This window comes from Bactrocera neohumeralis, unplaced genomic scaffold, assembly GCF_024586455.1.
Source record: "Bactrocera neohumeralis isolate Rockhampton unplaced genomic scaffold, APGP_CSIRO_Bneo_wtdbg2-racon-allhic-juicebox.fasta_v2 cluster11, whole genome shotgun sequence".
NCBI lineage: Eukaryota > Metazoa > Arthropoda > Insecta > Diptera > Tephritidae > Bactrocera > Bactrocera neohumeralis.
In genome coordinates, this window is record NW_026089624.1 from 22,638,090 (window position 1) to 22,644,952 (window position 6,863).

General features: G+C 35.7%; 1 non-coding gene across 1 annotated transcript; it reads left to right on the forward strand.

The window, feature by feature from the left end:
* Positions 1-5,269: 5,269 nt before the first annotated feature.
* Positions 5,270-5,473, forward strand: LOC126766331 (small nucleolar RNA U3). The gene has a single exon (XR_007668845.1). It is a non-coding gene; the product is annotated as a small nucleolar RNA U3 (small nucleolar RNA).
* Positions 5,474-6,863: the final 1,390 nt, after the last annotated feature.

Sequence of the window (6,863 nt, forward strand, 5' to 3'; positions counted from 1 at the left end):
TTTTTTTTTTGTTTCGCCGCACTTTTGTTCACTTTTTTCACACTTTGGTTAATTTTGTTTTGTTTTTCACACTTTGCTACACCGTTTTCTCTCGAATTTGGCTTTTTTTTTCAATTACATATATAATTTTTTTTGTACCGGTAACTTTTTTTTTTTTGTTTTTTGTCACCAACGGCTTTTTTGGTTGACACCACCGTTTCCAAAGAATGTTTAACAGTTTTCACAATTTTTCCGTTTTTTTTTTCACTTAGTCACCGTTGGTTTACCCTGATTTTTCTAACAGCTTTCGCAATATTTCTTTTCTTTTTTTTTTTGTAGTCACCGTCAAGATTTTTCTTACAGCTTTCACAATTTTCCAATTTTCCTTCTTTTTTTTTCCCACTTAGTTACTTTCCACTATTTTGTCTTATAACTTGCACAATTTTTTCTGTTTTTTTTTTTTGTTTTTCTTTGTTCTTTAAATTTGTTTTTTCACTTAGCCACTGCCGTTTTGTTTGACCAGAGTTTTTCGCAGAAGGTCTTTTGGTCTTTTGGTTTTTTTTTTTTTTTTGTTTTTTTTTTGATGTTATTACCGCGCCGGCCCGTCACCGCGATTAACTTTTATTATTATTATTTTATTTATTTTATTTTATTTTTTTTTTTTGATTTGTGTCACCACAAGTGCCGTCCGGTACGGCTCGAAGGACCATATATAAAATACTGTCAACACAACCGGCACTCACCTTTTTGAATCGAAAAAACAAAATGGAAATGATGAAAATTGATCGGCGATCGCGATTGTAGCGTATATGCGCACGGATAGAGAACGAAAGAGACCGGTCTCCGTCCGTCGGTCCCTTTTGTTAATTATGTCCGATGTCCTCGTGTGTGGTGTATGATGCAGGTGTGTTGAGTGTGAGGTGTGGATGATGAATATGGTGTATGTAGATGTGTTGAGTATGATGTGTGGATGATATGGATGGTGTGAAGATGTGGTGTGTTGTGTTAGAATTAGAGGGGGGCGCAGAAGCTCATTTAAGCAGTGGTCAAGCTTTTTTATAATGTTTATACATTGTACGATCGTGGATAGTTTTTTGGTGGTGCGATATGTTTTCATCGCATTAAACAAAAGGGAGTTTTTGCAGTGGAGGAGCTTTGGTATGAGCATCATTGTATTCTGCTTTGTAGATGGATGCTGGGTAGAAATGCTTCAGTTAAGACCACTTTGGTTGGAGAAGTAGGGAATGCGCGAATGCTCCTTTTTACCGCTATGTGATAAGGGGTTTCAATGAATGCGAGATGGGATTTAGCACAGTGTCCATAGATTGCGAGTCCAAAGTCTATTTTTGACAACATCAATGCTTTTACAATATTTACGAGAGTAGAGATATGGATATGACAGTGTTTATGTTAGTTTTTTTATCAAAAATTAAGCCAAGTATTCTTAAAGTTGTAGTGTGAGAATTTGTGTGTTTTTCGAAGGATAGGTTAGGAAGGTGCATTTTCTTTTTCTGCAAACGTGAAATGTTGCGCTTTTGCTTGCAGAAACTTTTGTTCCAGACGTTTTAGACCATTCTGCTATTTCGGTTAGGATGTTGCTAAAAATGATTTTTACTTGGTTTAAATTTTTTAAAGCCGAAAAAATTAAAACATCGTCTGCGTAGATGATATGGTCTACACATCGGTATGAGGTTATTAAGTTGCTTAATTGGTTAAAGGCAATAATAAATAGTGTTGTTGAAAGGGGAGATCCTTGGAGTATTCCATTATGTAGGGGGTATATGTTGGAGTTGTGGTTACTAACACTTACTGTAATCTTACGATTTGAAAGGAATGACTTTATGAAATTATACATTTTATTTCCAACGTCCCATTTTTTTAATTCTTGTAATACCGTATGAGAACCAATTCTATCGAATGCTTTCTCAAAATCTAGACTGAGGAAGGATAAGTGATTTTAAGTAGATATTGTTGTTGTAGCGTGGTGTTCAAAATAAAGAAGTGGGTCAATGACGCCCAGACCACTTTGAAAACCAAACTGGTTGGGGCTTATCAGTCCTTTTTGTTTTAAATACCACATGAGCCTCTTTGATATAATTTTTTCCAAAACTTTGGCAATGCAGGGTATCAAAGAAATAGGTCTGAGGTCTGAAATTGAGGCACTCGATTTGTTGGGTTTAGGGATGGGAATAATTGTAGCTTTTTTCCATTCTTGAGGTATAATACCCTGCTTTAATATGTTATTGTATAGGGTTATAAGACTGATTTTTAAAGAGTATGGAAGATTTTTTAGGAGGGGGTAGGAAATTTTGTCTGATCCAGGTGACATTTTGCTGATAGTAGAAGCGAACTCTTCTAATGTAATGGGAGATTCTATCAATGTAGCTTCGAAACACGGGGATGGGTTGTGGTATGTTTGGGAAATGATTTGATTAGAAAGTGTAATAAAATTCGGATGAAAGTTGAAATTTTTGACCATGTTTGTGCAAAGTTTTTTGCAATATGCTGCGAATCGTAAATGGGATCTACGGGAGATTGAATAAAATCAATTTTATTTTGTTTATGTCCTCCTGAAAGAGATTTGATGTCATTCCATATTTTTTTAGAGCTTGAAGTGGGTTTTATATTAGCTGTTAGTTTTTCAAGGGCTATGCGTTTAGCAGACTTTAGTTCTCTTCTGAAGTTAGAATTTGAGTTTTTGTATCTAATTAAGTTTTTAGTTGTTACGTTCTGTTTGAATTTAGACCAAAGAGCTTGTTTTGTATTTCTCAAGGCAGTTAATAGATTGGACCAAGCGGTAGTTTGGCGGAAAATTTTTTTGTGCTAGTTTGGGGAATGGAGATATGTGCAGCGGATCGAATAATCCTTTTTATTTTTGATGCTTCTGCGTTTATGTTTTCTGATATTATTTCAGCACTTGTTGATGTGTTGAGCAGGAAGCAATATTTTAACCAATCAGCTTTATCTGTAAGAAATTTTGATCTCGGCTTAATGATGTATTGCATCGGTGTGATGAGGGTAGTTATGATAGGAAAGTGGTCGCTATTGTGAAGGTATTCTACAGTATAAGAACAGAGTTTAAAGGCTATGGAAGCTGAACAAAGAGCGATGTCTATATGAGTGAAAGTTTTGTGGGAGGAAAAGTGAGTTGGTGATCTGTCATTAAGAACAAATAAGTTTTTTGAGAGAATAACATCTTCCATTATTTGGCCTCTTCCATTTGAGAAGGTAGATCCCCATAGGGGGCTCCAAGCATTAAAATCTCCAATGATTATTGTGGGTGCAGGAACAGCGTTAATGACACCTATACGTTCTCCTGCAGTAAACTTTTGAAGGGATGTAGCATGTGACTATGGAAAATTTTAAACGGATGTTAATTTCTATTGCAATGGGGGAAATGTTGGAAAAGAGTGGGATACGTTTGTGTTTGATATGTTTTTTGATAAACAGGGCAATGCCTTGTTTAGCTGATTTGTTTTGTGGTAGATTATGGAAATAACCAATGTATTTGTGAGGAGTATATGCCGTTTTATTTGCTGGGAGGTGAGTTTCTTGTAATGCAATTACGTGTGGTGAGAATTCATTTATGAGTATATTTAAATCTGGATAATTGTTAAATAGACCTTTCAAATTCCACTGGAGAATTCTCATAGTCTATTTTGTGATGGGGGTTGTGTGGGTAATGGAGCGGCGGGAGTGTACTGAGTTGGGTGATCAAGTTTGAAATGAGTGAGGTTGTTGCGTTGTAGTCAAAAGGTGTTACAGTTGAGTCTTCGACTGCACTTGTTGTTTGAAACGAATGAGTTGAATTTATTTGATTTATAGTGGTTGTTACATTTTCTTCGTTGTTTGTGCTGATTGTTTTAGAGTTGGAAGTTGTAGGTGAGGTGATAGAGGAGAGCGAGATTTGCTCTTTTGTTTGAGTGTTTTGTTGATTGTTTGTGGGAGTTATGTTTGTCGGGTTGTTAATAACGTTAGCGAATGAAGGAGATGAAGAATTGAAAACAGGTGGTATTTGTGCTTTATGGATATTTACTGCTTCGCGGAAAGAGCATTTATTGTCTGTTTGAATTGTTATTATATTCTTTATTTGAGTGAACTTTGGACACAGTTTACTTGAGGCTGGGTGATCAGCAGAACAGTTTGCACAGAGAGTGCGAGTACAGGGTGAGGGATTGTGGGTTGGTAATGCACATGTATCCCAAGTAGGGACCTTATTGCAGCGTTTTTTTGTGTGACCAAGTAATTGGCAGTTTTTGCATCTCATAGGATTTGGATAGTATGGTCTTATCTTTGTTGTACACCATGAAACATCAATTTTTTCCGGTAGGGAGTAGCGATCAAAAGTTAGGAGGACTACACCATTTGGAGTTGGTTGGCTATTTATGTATTTCGGAATTTATAAATTGATATGACACCCTGTTCTTTCAAGTTTTCGATTATTTCATTCTCTTGAATATCGTTTAGCCACGGAGCGTAAATAGTACCTACGCATGAGTTTAGATTTTTGTGGAGCTCAATTTTTACACTGCATATCCCAACGAGTTGCTATCTTGTAGTGAATTTTTTTTCGATAGTGCTATTTTTAACTAGGAGTAGCAAATTACCGTCCCTTAGTTGACTGATTTTTATTATTTCAGAGCTAATATGTTTCAGGGCTTTGTGAATGGCGAAGCAGGAAAATTTATTCAACGGCTTATTTGCATCACTTGAACTTACCACTTATATATTTAGGACTGTCTTTAATTGTTGTTGGTAGAGTAGGAAATAATTCTTCATTCGATATAGGGTTGGCTTTTTTGAAGTTATACGAGTTCGGAAAAGGTTGCGATAGATTCAGGTTGCGCAACCTTGCTCAAAATGAATCTACGCAACTTTGCTCAATATGAATCTACGCAACCTTGCTCAATATGAATCTACGCAACCTTGCTCAATATGAATTTACGCAACCTTGCTCAATATGAATCTGCGCAACCTTGTCTGCGAAGATGTTCGAGCAGCAAACGAAGCGGTGACAATCGGCGATCGTTTGTTCGTTTCTTTCGGCACAGCTCGGCTTTTGTACCAACAACACAATGTGGCCACGCTTATGCTGTTGTTGTTTTTGTAGAACAATGTTTAAATTTTTGGTTGGTGACATATTCACATGTGTGCGCATATGTATGTTTGTATGCTTGTGCATTATGGAAGTTATGCTTCTTTTTCTTTCGTTTGTCTTTCATTTCTGCGAATTCTCTACTATTTTGCGTATCTTTTGGTTGAAATACTCTGCGTTGGCCGTTGAAAAATTGAGACTATACTTTACAGGATCATTTCTGTTGTTAGTCTTCATTTACATTTTTTGGAATTCGACCCGCGATGACGAAGTATTTTCGTTTTATCTGACAGCGTGAGGTTTAAGAAGTTCATTTCTAATTTTGTTTTGTGGCATGTTAGAAATGATGTTTCTTCGAAAATCGTTCGCTTACAACGGATAAAACGATTTCTGAGTGGTGATTTTAATGAATAAATTCCTTTTGGTTGAAATGCTCTGCGTTGGCCGTTGAAAAGTTAAGACTATACTTCTCGGGATCATTCATTTCTTCAAAGAAATTAATGACCTTTAGAAATATGCATATTTGCATCATTTCGTTGTCATTTCCATATTCGTAGCAATAGAATTTCTATGGCATAAGTAAAGTAATGGCCGCCGATTTTCACCCCTTGCCGCTGTAGCAGCTTCGCCTACAAACATGCGTAAATATGTATGTATGTATACGTCTGAACGTGAATACATATCGACGCAGATTTTTGCGAGAAGCACCAGAAAGTTGTGCAATTTATGATTTTTAGCTTTTGCCATCGTCGCGAAAAGACGACTTGTTGGCAAAGGCATGCTCGGGGAGATAATAAATTATAATAAATTTATAAAATGTGAATTTAAGTTTTCTAGTTTCCTTTCATACAAAATGATATGCATTTCTTGGAATATCACTAAGAAGTTTAACTTCATCCGCGCGTAGGGACTCCACGCACCTTTTTTTTTTTCTTTTGGTTGAGGACTAGAAGATAATAGGGCGAACCTATTATTTTCTACAGCGGTCCCCCAAGGGGATGTGTTTTCTCAATTTGATTTAATTAATAGGAGTCAGTATATAAGAGCAGGCTTATTGAAAAGTAAGGTGCGAAAAGGAATGCGAAAATGTAACTTGCATTAGCGAAATTGATTAACACAACGAAATTACTGATAGCACAACCGTATGCGCCGAGTGACAGTCGGAGACTGTAGATGAAAATAATAAAACCATCCGACGTGCTTGTGTTTTATGCTACGCTGAAGCAAAAAGAAAATTTAGTCGAAAGGAAGCAAGAAAGAATATCAAAAGGACAACTACATACTGCCCGCAATGCCCCAACACTCCCCAATTGTGCATTGATTGCTTTTCAAAATATACACATCTAAAAAATTAATGTAAAAAATCAATGTAATTGAAGTTATCATATCCTAATTTCAATTTTTCAATATCGTTTTTATACTTTTTTTCGGAAATATCGAATGAATTCCAATAAATTTTCAAAATTAAAACGAGCCTCCGAATTTTTATTATAAAAACCGCAAAAATGAAGATATCTCTATGAAACTTTTTTTACATTTAAAAAAAACCCTGTAGCGTCAACCAAAAACGCATGACAATACCTAAGGCCAGACAATGCCTGTCGCACGAAAACGTGTAGCCATGGCACTCAATGTGTTAATTGATATATATTTTAGACACCTATTAAAACCTTTTCTCAATAAATAAAATATATAAATAGTTTTTGAACAAACAACAAATTATTTATTTAAAATAGAATTTAAAAGAACAATTTGGAAAGTATTTTCCCTGTCAAGCGTTTTCTTTGCT